The 15,997-nt window shown below is 33.0% G+C and overlaps 2 pseudogenes; both read left to right on the forward strand.

The window, feature by feature from the left end:
- Positions 1-898: 898 nt before the first annotated feature.
- Positions 899-4,031, forward strand: LOC107960502 (probable disease resistance protein At4g27220; annotated as a pseudogene).
- Positions 4,032-13,986: 9,955 nt separating this feature from the next.
- LOC121209433 (disease resistance protein UNI-like) lies at positions 13,987-15,044 on the forward strand (annotated as a pseudogene).
- The last annotated feature ends 953 nt before the right edge of the window (positions 15,045-15,997 follow it).

Raw genomic sequence — 15,997 nt, forward strand, 5'->3', positions numbered from 1 at the left:
AGACAAACTAGATTACAAAATCACAAAACATTAGTTGAAAATAAATAGCAACAAGTAACCATAACTGCTGCAACCTTGTCACGAGCTTGAAAGGCCAACTTCCAGCTACATTTGCTTCATACCAGCTGCATGGAGATCAGCTTCAACAGAAACAAAGTAGATTAAAATTTTAAATTTAGACAACACAGTTGAAATGTTCAACTTTAGTTGAATTCATTTACTTTTATTTAGACTAAGTCCTGTTTATACTGAAAATTAAAATTTTTTGATAATCTACAATTAAAATTATTCGATAATTTTTTTTTTTAAAAAGTTAAGCTAAAAGAAAAAGGTTGACGAAGAACAGTACTGCATATTGTTAAGCAAAAAGGTTTCAATTCCTTATTCGATTGGATCTGTTGAAGCGGTTGAAAGAGCTAAGCATTAGCATTTGCAGCTTTAATCCAAACCGTCAGATTCAGGTAAGCTTCAAGAGATTGCCCCTACAGCATACATCTTATACTCTACTACTTGTGATGGCTGTGTTCTTCTCTTACGTTGTGAAAAACAAGTAATATTGACACACATATATGCACCCAAATCTTATTTGATCTTAAGTAGGCTATATGTCTATATCATATTATTTAATTTCGTCATTTTTATGTGGATCTTACATATATGTTAGTAAGTGTTGCACTATTGTGTGTGTAAAGAAAGATTTAGCAGTTGAGAAGTTAGATCTGGTGTCAACGACCAGATTTTTGGTGTGTCTTGTCCTTTTTAGTGAATTTTATTTGGAGGATTTACACGTTCTGGAAAAAGGATTCAGCCATTTACAATAGCTCAACTAGCTGTATTTGATGATTATAATTGTAGTTTGATTTTCTGATTCTTTAATTTAATCAGGGAAAGAAGAGCTTTTTAATGGCTGAACTCGTGAGGCTAATCCTTGAGGTTATTAAGTTCATCGGCCGTCCAGCTAGAAAATATCTAAAATACCAATGGAAATTCACTGAATATGTTGCTAATTTCAAGCAAGCACAAGATGATTTGCTTGCCAAGAAGGCAGATATTCAACGGCAATTGGACGGCGAATGTGACTATTGGAAAATGCCAAAGCAAGAAGTTGAAAGATGGTTCAAGAAGGTAGAGGAAAAGCTTGCTCATGCTCAGCATGTTGAAGACAAAGTCAGTGAAGGAAAATGTCTCTTTCGTTCTTCCTTGGGAAAGCTTGTTGATGAAACGACTCAAGCATTGAAAGAAGTACATGCTGAAGGCCATTTCTCCGCTAGATTGGTTGTTGATGATCCTTCTCTTGTAGCGGTTAAACTACCTACACAGAATTTAGTAGGTCATCAGGTCAGTGTTAGAGATGAAATATATGGGTATCTGATGGGAGATGAAGTTGGAATGATTGGAGCATGCGGGATGGGAGGGATAGGCAAAACGACCATAATGAAGGACGTGTATAATAGGTTAATCCCAGAAGCTAAGTTTAAAAAATTGATATGGATAACGGTATATCGAAACATCAACATTAGAAGCATACAGATGGACATTGTAAGCCAACTACAACGGGAATTACCGGAACACGAGAACACAATTGTCCGGGCAGGAAAATTATCAAAAATGTTAAGGGAAATGTTAAGGAAACAAGGGAGATATGCGCTGATACTGGATGATGTGTGGAGCAGTTTTCCTCTTGAGGACATTGGAATCATTGAGCCAACAAAAGACAATGGATGCAAAGTAGTGTTGACAACACGTTCAGAAGAGGTTATTCGCTCAATGGGATGTAAGAAAGTTCAAGTGGCTTGTCTTTCTATGCATGAGGCGATGAACTTATTCTTGAGCAAAGTTGTACAAGACATATCGGAAAATCCAACTTTAAAGTCATCTATGAGACTTGTTGTGGGGGAATGTGAAGGACTTCCTCTTGCACTACACTAGCTGCTTGTATGAAGGGAATATCCAATCCTCGTGTGTGGAAAAATGCTGTAAATGAATTGAGAGGTTACGTTAGAAACATCCGGGATATGGAAGATAAGGTGTTTGCGTCCATAAAATTCAGCTATGATCGTCTAGAAAAAGGAGACCAAGATTTCTTTTTTTATTGTGCATTATATCCTGAGGATAATCAAATCAAAAAAGAGGAGATAATTCAATATTGGATGGAAGAAGGACTTATAGACGAAATGGGAAGTCGAAAAGCAATAGAGGATTGCGGTCACTCCATTTTAGAGAAGTTCGAACAAAACTTTTTGCTTGAAAGGGTTGAGAACAGTGCATATGTAAAGATGCATGATGTTGTCAGAGATATGGCGTTGCATATGACAAGAAAAAGATTTATGGTAAAAGCTGGTAAGTGGTTGAAAATGCTACCAAATGAGGAAGAATGGGGTGAAGATTTGGAGAAGGTTTCTTTGATGCACAATTCCATCTCAGCAATTCCTCAACATATGAATTGTCCGAAATTTCCAAAACTCACAACATTGTTGCTCTCACATAATTCTTTGAAAGAAATTCCAGGATCTTTCTTTGAGCACTTTCCTAACCTTAAGATTCTTGATCTTTCTCATAATCCTTTTGAGAGTTTGCCTAGCTCTATTTCTGCTTTGGAGAAACTCACGGTATTGTTGCTTATTAGATGTTATAATTTAGCGAGTTTGCCTTCTGTATTGAAGCTTCAAGCTTTAAAGAAATTGCGTCTTCGAGGAAGTGGAATCAAGGAAATCCCTCAAGGTTTGGAAATGTTGGTAAATCTTAGATATCTTGATCTTTTAGCAATGCATCCAATATTAAGAAATCCAGAACAAATGAGGGAATTTAACAAGTTAGAAGTTTTAGAAGTCTGGTTCTGTAACATGGGTGACTGGAACATGTATGTGGGCCAGAGAAAAAGGCTTCATAAATACTCTATCTTGGTGTGTCCCCTATACCGAAGCAAAGACATTCCCTCGGCTTCTAGTAAACTGGTTCTATTTGAGAGGATTGAAATTATTTTTGGAGATGCAGTCATGCTTCCCTATGATATTCAACAATTACATCTGAAGCATTGCTATGGTGCAAGGAGTTTAAATGATATTAGATTGAGGGATGCAATTCATTTGAAGGGATGTACAATGGAGGGTTGTTTTGATTTGGAGTCCATATTTTCATCCAAGTGTGATCAGCTTAAAAAACTTGAGTCTCTTACACTGCGAAATTTACCAGATTTGACAGTCCTAGTTGGAGTTGGAGAATCATCATTAAGCACATTTTCCTCCCTCAAAGAGATTACTCTATGTAGTTCTCATAAAATAAAGAAATTGTTTGAAGCTGATCGGGCTCTACACAACTTGGAAAAGATCGAGGTTAACCATTGTTTGCAATTGGATGAAATAATAACAGAACCCGAAGGAGAAGGAATGAGTACAAATAATGATTCCCTCAAGTTCAATTTTCCCAAACTGAAGACTTTAATTTTGTCCAATCTACCAAAATTGAAGGCCATTTGTAGTGAAAATGCAGTGATGGTTTGTAATTCTCTCCAAGTCATCGAAATAAGTAATTGTCCCAAGGTAAAGCGGATTCCTCTCTATCTTCCACAGCTTGAGGTTGATGATGAGGGAAAACTATCTCCTTCTAACACTCTCCAGGAAATCCGCGTGCGAACAATGGATTGGTGGGAATCAGTGGAGTGGGAGCACCCTACCCTATTCTCAATGTTAAGAATGTTGTTCAACCTTTGCTCAAGTTCTGCAATCGCTACAATTTGGAGTGGAGGCCAGCTGTTGGCTCAAGTTCCGTTATCGTTACGCATTCGAGTGGCTACGCAGTGGAGTGGGCTAATGTTGCAAGTTGGCGAACCATGCAACAGCTCACACATATGGCGAACTGGCAAAGTGTGAGCTGACTCTGCAAAATATGAATTGCGAGCTGTTTCGTGAAATGACAAACTGCAAGCTGACCACGCGAAGTGTCAAGGTGCTAGCCAACTCTGCGAAGTGGTGAACTGTGAGCTGCATGCATCGAGCTGCGAAATGCAGTTAATCCTTTGGTGCATGTTGACTCTGTCGAGTTGCATGGAAAATTTGTTTAGTTCTTTCATGTTTAGTTAGTTAGTTGAATAAGTTGATAATGTTTTGATATGTTTAAGTGCTGATTGAGTTAATTAGTGAGCTTATCTATGTCTGCAAGTAATATTTTTCAAGTTTCAAAGCTGATTAGTGGCGTTAGTAGAGTATTAGGTATGAAAACTTGTTATATGTTGTATTGTTTTATGTTGAAAAATATAGCAGATATAGCATATCAGTTTTACTGCTAGCTTGCTCGTTTTCTCTGCTGTTCTTCTGCTTTCTTTCTTTATGGTTTATCGTTTTCTTCTTTTTGGAAAAATGTTCATATAATTCAGCTTAATAACTTGAAGGTTAAATTCCAGTCCTAATTAACCCATAGTTAAATTTTACTATTTAGACATATTATCATATTTGCAATGCCTTGTCAATTTATTATTTTCACATATTACTTATAAAAAAATAATTAATGAATTTATGAATTTAACGGCTATCATTTTCATCAAAATTAAAATTTTTAAATTCAATAAGTAAAATAACAAAGAATGATTCAATCGAAGATTATAAACTAAATTTAAAGACTAATATTAAAATTCAATCAAACATATTTAATTGTTATCTTTTTTAAGTATAGGGACCCAAACGTACAAAGCTGAAATTTTATTTGCAATACCCCGACTCAATTCACAAACAATATCAATTTATTTAAATTTCATCTACCATATTTTAAAGATATTTTTAAAAGGTATAAACCTCCATTCAACACCAATGTTGTATAAAAATAATTATAACTAATATGAATAGCTGAAATAAAGATTCAATTCACATATTACATTTTAAATTTTGTACAAAATAAAGCTTTCAGTGACAATAATAAAAGAAATAAAGAGTGGGAGGCTTATTCCTGCGTGTCACGTTTCCTTCTATATACAATCAGAATAAATTTATCAATATAAATATGATGATCACATCGTCTATAATTTTTCTAGGACCAAGTCCAATAAAAAAATAAAGGCCCAAATGTTAGTTCAAACCCCTCTTATCTTTGCAAATACAACAACTTAACATATTTTTAATCATAATATAACATATTTAATTTTTATAGAATAATAAAATAAAAGAAAAAACAAGATGTAAACTTGTAAAGAAGTTAAGGTCAATTCAGGTTCCACTTGGTTCGATTCTCGATCTTTTTATGATAATTATTTGTTTTGGTTTTTAGACTTAAAATTTCAAAGTTTTTCATAAATATTTTTAAAAATAATAATTTTTAAAAAACTTTTAAATTTTTTTTATTTTAAATATAAAATATTTTTTTTATATCATAAAAATATAAAATTAATTATATATTATGTCGAAACCCTTTTCTATAAATCGACTTTTTATTTTAAAATGAAAAATGAGAGTCGCCACTAAACCTTTTTTTAGGTGTGATCGGATCTCCTTGTAATTTGATCGTTTTAATAAAAGATTTGATTTACTAAAACAATGATTTTTGGTCTACAAAATCCCGGAAATGGGTTCGAGAGTCAGTTACGCACGAAGAAGAATTAACACTCTCGTGACGCCCAAAATTGGTATCTAGTTGATTACTTAATGTCTTAGTGTCGATGATTGAAAATTTAAAGAGAATTTAAAATACGATCCCTCTTTGTATTAAGATATTATTTAGCTAAATTAAATTAAATGAAAAAGGGTCTTATTTCAAGTTGATCGAGAAGGAAGACCATGTCTCGTAAGTTAGGACATGATACTTCAAATTCTCAAAAACGAGAATAAATGCTGTTTGATTGTTACCTAAATTTTGTTATTTTAAATAGGTTATTTGACTACTTTGATTCTAGGGAAATGTCATACTCCGTAAGTTAAGAGTACGGCTTTCTCAAATCCCAAAAGTAACGAACATTGCCTCGATTTTAAATATTTTTTGCACATTGGATATAATGAATGTAACTTTCAAAACAATATTGCTTTTAGTTTATTTGAGTATAATATAAAGATAAATAAATAAATTTAGCAAGATGGCATGGCGATTGGCAAAATGAAATACAGAGTGGCAAGTAGGGAACGGTGATATATATTAACGTAGTAGATGAATAAATAAATAAATAAATAAAATAAAAAGGTAAAATGCTATGCTAATAGGTAACAATAATGCAAATATAATGAAAGTAAAAAAAAATACAAATTTGGTAATAATAGCGATATTGCTTCATGATCATTACTACAATATTGATTTAAAGGATAGGAATAATAATAATGATAAAAGGGATAAAGTGAAATGCATAATAAAGAAAATAAATAACAAGGATTACAAAAAAATAAAAGATATGAATAAAGAAGCAACATTTAATGAAATGGGGATTAAATTGAATTTTAATGACATTTAAAGAAAGTATTTCGAAAAAAAAAGGCATAAATAAACAGGTAAATGAAGAAAAAAGAAATAAAAGGCTAAATCAAAAACAAAACAAAATTAACAATGTAAATCACAAAGAAAAAGACATAAAAGGGCTAGATTAAAATAGGATGAAATATATAGGGACTTAAAAGGAATTTTCCCCCAAAATTTACATGTGTCCTTCCCTTAATGGGTTTACAATAATCGAGGGACTAAATTGCACAAAAACAGAATAAAAGGGTGAAATTAAAAGAAATAATAAACAACAGTAGGACGAGATTGAGAAATAGTGAAAAAGCGGAAGGACCCAAACGGAAATTAGACCATTTCACGTAAACACGTGGATCTTGCTGAATAAACGAGTCAGTTTTCAGGTTGGTCTCCAAAATGGCGTCGTTTTGGGACTTATAAACACCGACCAAAATAGCACCGTTTAACCCAGCTTATAAAAATAAAAAATTCTTTAAAAAATCATTCTATCTACTATTTTTTTTTAATTTCGAAAACCATCTTTTTTTCTCTCAATTGTTCAGTCTGGCCTTTGAAGTCTAGCGAGCCCCACGCTGGCCACCGGTCACCAGCGACAAGCTTCATCGTTCTCGATGGCCGGGAAACCCTTCAAACTGCAAAAATCTTGAAGAAACCTCTCAGTTTCTAAGTTTAAAAATCTTCTCGTCAGATTCACCTTTCATCGGAGGTGACGGCCTCATCTACTTACGGTGGCGGAGCTTGAAGCGTCCAGTGAATGTTTTCTTTTTCTTTTTCTTTTATGATTTTTTATATATGCATATAAAACAGATTCGAAAAAATAAAAAAAATCACCTTCGGGTTTTTGTATTTTGTTTGTTTTTTTATTGCTTTTTTCGTAAAAAATTACATTGGTATTGTTTTGGCTTTTATAGCCAATTTACACTGTTGTCTTTCATTGTTTTTTCTACTGTTTTTGTTATTGTTTCTTTGTTGTTCTTTGTGTCCTTTTTTTCGCAAGTGGCAGTGGAGGGAGAGTCGCTCCCTAGCTAATTTGGTGAAATGGTGACAGAGAAGTAGACCTCGGGACAAGGATCCTCAAGCGGCGTGCATGCAAAAGCAAGGGTGCGGTGCCAAAAAACCCTAAGGTTTCTGGCTTTCTGTAAAATAATTTGGGCCACTCAGCCTTTAGGTTTTTTTGTTTGGACCATTTGGGCCTCTTTTTTTTGTAACTTGATTTTGGACTGATATATTTTATTTTTACTTTTGGTCTGATTTCTATTTAGGGCTTGGACTAAATTGGATCTCTACATATTAAATAAAAATAAAATTCAGTTTGGTTTTGGATAACCACAACTTTTTAACTTATATTTCATAAACTGTCCAAATATTTTTTTTTTTGGTTTATTTGGTTTTTCTTGCTTGGATGACATTCAAATTTATATAAATAACTCAATCTTTAAACAAGTCTAATCTAAAATCTGTAATAAAAATTAGGTTTGATATATTAATAGTATTTAAATATATCATATTTATATTATATTAGGCTTAATTCAAAAATTGGTACCTAAATTATATCTTTTTCCTCATCTTAGTACCTAAAATTTTTTGGGTCATAAGTGGTACCTAAACTTCTTTTTTTCTCGAGTTAGTGCCACTATTAGTTAAACCATTATGTTTATTTTTTTATATATAAAAAGGTATAGTCCACAAATTGGTACGTAAACTATGCATTTTTTTGAAGTTGGTATCTAAACTTTTTTTTGGCTATAAGTAGCACCTAAACTATTTTTTTAACCTATTTTCACCAAAATGTTATATCTGTTAAAAAATTTCCAACTAACAATAGATTGCCACATTATATAAACTTTAAAAAATAATTTATTTAATTCTTGCCCTCCATTTAAATTTTTGTCTCTTTTAACTCTTGAACTTATATTATTTATTAAACCACTCCAAAATAAATAAATAAAAATTAACTTTTGTCAACTCTGTTGACATAATAGTATATAATAAAAAATTTTATGTTATTTTTGTGTTATGAATGACATAATTTGAAAGCATGTGTTTAGGATTTTTTTTGAATTTTTTTTAATAATATATAATAATTTTTTAATGTTATTTTTATATTATGTATTAATTCATATTATATTTTGTATAGGTTATTATTATGATTTAAAAAAAATTGTGTTTTTCTTTAACTCTTAGGTATTATTACATGTTTGGCATAATTTATCACAGTAATTTAATTTAAATATATGTGATTTTTTTATTTTAAAGTATTTTAAATTTATATAATTTTTTACACATTAATAATTAGTATCAATTTATAATTTTTGTTATTAACTTTCGTACAACTCATTTCAAATTTGCAGCGGAAAAACCTTAGCTCATTTAATTTTAAAAATCAAATGTTTATTTAAATTAGTAGAAAACTTTAATTAAATAACAAAATCCAAAATTAAACCCAAAAATTCTTATCTAATAAAACCAATCCGAGTTTCCAAACGCTACCCACTCCTAATTCTGTCGATTACCTAAAAAAATTGGGTGAGTTTACTTGTTCAGTGTGTAACTCAACCCAAACAAACAGAACAAACTCAAATACGACGACAATTACAAAAGCAAACGCAATTCAGATATAGATACAATCTCAATTTCAAATACAGATGCAATTTCATACGCAAAACCGGATGCAGTTACAGATGCAAATACCGACACAGAAATAGATTTTATCCCCATTTGCTACACATCATCTCCCCCACCAATCACACCAAAAAGTGTAACAAATTCCCATCCAACCCCACACACATATAAGTGAGTATATGTCACTAATCAGAATAGAACAGTCAAGTTGCTAGAAATAATGTGATAATCTGCGAGAATTAAATAGTGTAGTCAAGCCACCAAATTAGATATGTGGTTATACCACAAATTAAGTCATCACGAGTTGCCTGACAACGATGACCCGTCACCCTGAGTTACCCGACAATAATGACTTACTAATATCAGTATGTAGTTAACCTGCCAGAATGCTTCCTCCATCACATTATTCTCTCACCCCAATGCACATGTCCGAACATATAACATACTCGAATGCACATAAATGAATCATGCTTAACCAGATTCTCAAATTACTATTCAAAAGTAGAAATTATACCACAAACATGCTCTCGAATGTTACACATACAATACTAGTATTTTATATCATGCTTTTAGAAATTGCATTAACATAGGCAGAATATCATATTTCATATTCAAAATACGTACATAATACATTTTGAAACCCTATGAAATGACTAATCTTGAATCACACTTCAAATACAACCATAACAAAATTTTACAAAAAATGAACTCACATGCCCGTGTGGCCCACACGGCTTGTGTAACATCCCTCATCCGTATTCGCCATCAGAATAGGGTTACGAAGCATTACCGGACTTAAAACATTTTTAAACATACATTTCAAAAAAAATTTATCAATTCAAATACAATTCAATCACAACCAAACATAGTGTCCCTTAAACGAGCCTACGAGGCCTTAAACATGCATTAAAAGTGGTTCGGGACTAAACCGATATCTCGGGAAACTTTTTCACACTTAGAAAATTTTTCTCAAAATAGGGGACACACGCCCGTGTGGCCAGGCCGTGTATCTCACACGGCCTGTGAACATTCGAAATGGGAGCACATGACCGTGTCCCAGCTCATGTCATACCCCGTGTCCAAACAAATGAGGTTACTGGCTTGGGTCACACGGCCAACCACATGCCCATGTGTCTAGCTCGTTTGCCCTTCAAAGTGGCCATACACGCCCGTGTGCCAGGTCATGTGCTATGCTATGCCAAACTTGTAGGGTTTACTGACTTATGTAACATGGTCAAGTCGCATGCCCGTGTGCTAGACCATGTGCCAATTAGGGGGGTATACTGACTTGTGCCACACGGTCAATCACACGCTCGTGTGTAAGACCGTGTGGAGCATACTGACTTCATTTCAATTTCAATACCAGGGGGCACACGGCTGAGACACATGCCCGTGTCTCTGTCCGTGTGGACAAAAAAATAAGTTATTTACCAAGCCAATTTGCCACCCATATTTATGCTCACCTAAACAACCAAAATGGCACCAATCCATAGTATAAATAATCATCCAATTTAGCTACAATCAAGGATAATTCATACCATTTCCAACACTAGAAACCTATACTCTTATATCTCAAGTTTTACTCAACCAAAACATACTAAAATACATACACCAATCAACTAGTTAAACCTTTACTTAACATATCTCATTTTGAACCAATACACAAGCATGATACCAATTCCACAAACATCATAATATGATCATTCACATATCCATCCATGAACTCAAAATCAACCATATATTCACATATAAGAACATAACCAAATCCACCAATTTAAGCCAAATTTCATGGCTATATTTACAAACCAAACATATACATTTACAAGCCATTATAAATGACCAAAATCAATATCAATCCATAATCAAAATGACTCAAGATACCTACACATGCTATATTCTCAAAATATAGTTTCAAAAGTACCAAAGAGTCAGTGGATAGTGTGGTGAAGTCTCTGACGATCCCCAAATCCGATCTAGCTTTAAAGTCACTATAAAACACGGGAAAGCAACAAAGTAAACTATATGGCTTAGTAAGTTCGTATGTTAACAATAAGCAAATATCACCATTCATTAATCATTCAAATAATAGAAATCAATTTACAACAATTCTATTAAATCTTAAAGCTATCAAATGACCATTCACATAACTTACCAAGGAACTTATCAATTCCATAGTTTCAATACTCAATTGACTATCGTACGTACTTGTACCATCTCGTACCAGTCTCATGTTCAACCACATCCTTCTTTTACCTGTTAAACCATCGGAATAGAAGTCGGATACTCAAGGTCTTAAACGATAAGTACTTATACCATGGTTCGAAGCCAAATCAAGGTAACTTATCTGAAATTCTAATATCATGGCCCGAAGACAAATCAGCCAATATGCATGGCCCGAAGCCAAACCGGTATATCTCACACCTAAAATGCTAATAACATGGCCCGAAGCCAACTCAAAGTATACCTAATGACATGTCACTAGCATCCTAAACTATTCCTAAGGTTCAACCGGGATTCCAATTGTTGAATCATCGTTGAATTGTTTCCGAACTTGTCCGTCATTGCATAATCTCAATTCATGCTATATAAAAGCATATAAAATACATTTGTAATGAAATTATAACATACAAACTTACCTCGGATGTCAGAACGGCAAATCTAGTCGATTAGTCGATAACTTTATCTTTTCCCTGATCCAAGTCTGTATTTCGTTTTTATTAATCTAAATATATTAAAAATTAACTTATTTAATCATATATTAATTCAATTTAGTCCAAAACACTCTTTAAGGCATATTTACACTTTTGCCCCTAAATTTTCACATTTTCACAATTTAGTCCTTATTACACAAATTCACAAATTCATTAAATTTCTTTAATACCCATTATAGCTGAATTCCTATAAGACCCCTAAAAGCCCATATTTATCACTTATTTCATATTTTAACCCCTAACTTTACACATTTATCAATTTAATCCCTATTTTACATTTTCTCTAAAAATTACTTTACAAAACTTGTGTATCTAACAACAAGATTTCATATTTCATCATAAAACATCAACGAACACGTATATTCATAAATGGTAACTTTCAAAATCTTTAACAGATTTACAAATTAATCCCTGGGCTAGCTAGTATTAGATGCAACGATTACAAAAACATAAAAATCATTAAAAACCGAGCAAAATTCTCTCACCAATTTAGCTTTTAAAGTGACTGAACCCTAAAATGCTTCCATAACTTCTTTTAATTTTAGTGGATGAATTCATAGAAAAAAGATGACCAGTTTGTGATTTTGTTATTTTACTATTCAATTAACCAAATTACTAAATTAACCCTTAATAAAAATCATTTAAATCATCCATTTAATGTCCAATATTGTCCACTTACTATCAAAATGGTCTAATTACACTTAAAGAAACTTAAAGTTAAGGTTCTATAGTTATTTAATATCTTTAGCTAATAGAACAACACTTTTGTATTTTCTCATTTTCGTCTTTTTTTATCAAATTGACTAATCATACAATAAAATTACTTTACGAAACTTTCACCCACATATGCTATCATACTATAAACACTTAAAACAATATTAAAATAATTTTTTAACCTCGGATTTGTGGTCCCGAAAACACTGTTCCGATTTAACTAAAAATGGGTTGTTACATCCTGACACACAGTTGTGTGGCATCAACGTCAATAAATTTTTCGACCTCTCATCGTTCACTATTTTTCAAGATTTTTGTTAGACACCTAAATGTTTCTGATAATCGACGACCCAACACACTTTTAAACCCTAAAACCAACAATTGAAACAACCAATTGTCAATAATAAACTAAATCCGAACACTAATTTGACCACAAGCTAATATACACAGCCGACTTAAACACAAACCAAAAACATCCCCAAAAAGGACAATAAAAAACCTACCCCTTGCTAAAACAGTTCCCACAACACTTCAAATCACCATAGCAATATTTGACATACGAAACTCCCCTAGCAAAATCACAAAAAAATAAAGCCATCACAACACAACCAACACAACAAAACCCCTCAAATAACATCTTCCAAACACATCCCTTTTAGCATAAAAATGAACACTTTACTAAAAGAAAAGCTTACCACACTCTTGAATTCCGAAACGCATACACTAATTACCGCAATCAGAAATTATGGGCGGCACAGGACTGAACAACCGCAATTAGACGTAAACATGGCAAACGAAGAAAATAAGAGTTGAGTTGAAATCACAAGGACAAACGATTGGAAATTATTTTTACAGCAAAGAAAAAAAGAGAGGGAGAAAATGAAGGGAAACAAAAAAAACAAAGGAAAAAGTGAAGGCAGGAAACTGGGAGAATGATGAACGTGAGACGAGAATGAGAAAGAGAAACGGCAATATTTTGGGATAATTTTGAAGATATTTTAGGATAATTTTCAAAAAGAAAACTATTCATTCCCACTAATTAATTACCTAACATATTTCTAGAATTCAAATTTAACCTAAATTCTACCACTTGGACGGCACAAGCTGAGGAATTAGTAAAAGGATTTTTATTTTACACACACGAAAATTTGAAGACAAAATCTATATGTAAGCTAAAGTCTTACCTTTAAATTAACAAATTCATTATTATCATCAATAGTGTGAAAAATAATATATAAGCTAGATCTTCAAAGCAAGGATTAGAACAAAAATTAATAAAATTTGATAAAAAAATATTTGAACACAAAACTTTTGACACATTTATCCTAAAAACAAAATGACACCACTCTTGACTTACCGATCCAATTTCTACTAATTCGATTTTTAAAATGTAACACATACCATAATATTTATATTCAAATATATATCAAACATCAACATAAAATATAAATACTTAAACGAAAATAGAGAGTAAAAAAACATAATTAAGCAAATTTGAACATCACCCTTAACTTAAGAAATTGTACAATGAATTGGTCATACATTTTATTTGGGTTTTCCTTAGTCACAAACATTAAAAATTTAGTTGGCACATGAAGCTTTTTGGCATGTAGTAGGCACGCTTGCCTTTGCTATCATCTTATGGTAAAGTTGTAGTATCAATATGCTAAATCTGATGCAGGAGAAACTAGAGCTTTTTCAATGGCTGAACTCGTAGGGCCAATCCTTAATGTTATTAAGTTCATCAACCGCAATGCTAGCAAATATTTAAAATACCAAAGGGAGTTCACTGCATACGTTGATGATTTCAAATAAGCGCAAGCAGATCTGCATGCCAAGGAGGTAAAAGACGAGCATCGCTTCAGGAAAATGCCAAAGCTGGAATTTGAAAGATGGTTCAAGAAGGTAGAGGAAAAGCTCACTCATGCTCAACATGTTGAGGACAAAGTTAGTAAAGGAAAATATCTCTTTCGTATTCTTGCTTGGGGAAGCTTGTTGATGAGTCGACTCAGGCAATGAAGGAAGTGCATGCAGAAGGTCATTTCTCTGGGAGCTTGATGGTTAATGATCCTTCTACCATAGCGGTTAACCTACCTACATCAGACTTAACAGGTGCTGTCGATGTTAAAGAAGAAATTTATCAATATTTGATGGGAGATGAAGTTGGAATGATTGAAGTATGTGGAATGGGCGGAATCGGGAAAACAACCATAATGAAAGACGTCCACAATAGGTTGTTGAAAGAAAGTAAATTTAGAAAATTGATTTGGGTAACTGTATCCCAAAATTTTGATTTTCAAAGGCTGCAGAAGAATATCACATGTCAATTGAAGGGAAACCTATCAGATGATGAAGATACAATCATCCGTGTAGGGAAGTTATCGTAAATGTTGAAAGGACAAGGGAGCTATGTGCTAATATTGGATGATGTATGGAAAAGCTTTTCTCTTGAGGACGTCAGAATCCTTAAGCCAACATCAAATAATGGATGCAAATTAGTGTTGATGATGCGGTCGTTGAGAGCACCAAAAATATCCTATTCCTTGTAGAATAGTAAAAATAACAATAAAGGGGAAGTATGGTCGAATCCTCAGGGACCGGATTGTACGAATGCTAGTTTCTTGAAATCCTAGACAATTTCTTGGCCAAGAAAACCTGAGTTCTTGAACAAAAAAAAGACAATTAAGAATTTCGAAATAAAATAAAAACAAAAATTAAAGTCGAATTGAATTTACGAAATTAAATAAATTGCGAAAATTAAAATGGAGAATATAAAAATAAACAGAAGTTGGGAAAAGAGAGAGTTTCTTATGTGGCGAAATTCCAGCCTCCGGTTGTCTCGATCCGGCTTGGGTTCAATCCTTGGCTTTTAAGTAAGCCTTCTTGAGTAGGATAAGCCAGTTATAGTGGAAGAGGATACCTACGACCACCAGCTCCAAGAATTTAGACTTAAGATTTGGCGGAACCTGACTCTAGCCAATAATTGCTTTTATGGGACTATCTTCTGCTAGATCATCACTTCCCAATGGAGAATACCATGCCATTTTGTCTCTTGGACTCGTTAACCTCTGACGCAGAAAGGCAACGGACCTACTGTGCAACCTTCCCAAAATGTACAAAGCGGCCATTCCTTACACCAGTTGAAAAGATCACCTATTAAGGGATATGGACGAAAGCGTCAGCCCCGTAATGTAGAGAAGCGATGAATACCCTGTTGAGAAGGCTAAGTGCGGATTCTAAGCCTTATGAACCTTTTTGGGAAATTTCGACAACCTTCGGCTAGATTGGTTTAGTGGCTCATGATTTTTAGGAAAGAAAAAAATATAATAAAAATGAGATTTTTATTGAAGAAAATATAGAGAGAACCAAAGACAGAGTTTTTGGGAGAGGGAGTATTTATAGAAAAAAGAGATATGTCAAATATGTGCCACTTCATCCCCTATTTATAGTACTAGAAAACCTAGCCTATTCCTAATTAAATTCTAAAAGATAAAGTGAGAGCCTGTCGAATTGCAAGCCGAAGT

Source organism: Gossypium hirsutum, chromosome A11, assembly GCF_007990345.1.
Source record: "Gossypium hirsutum isolate 1008001.06 chromosome A11, Gossypium_hirsutum_v2.1, whole genome shotgun sequence".
Lineage (NCBI taxonomy): Eukaryota > Viridiplantae > Streptophyta > Magnoliopsida > Malvales > Malvaceae > Gossypium > Gossypium hirsutum.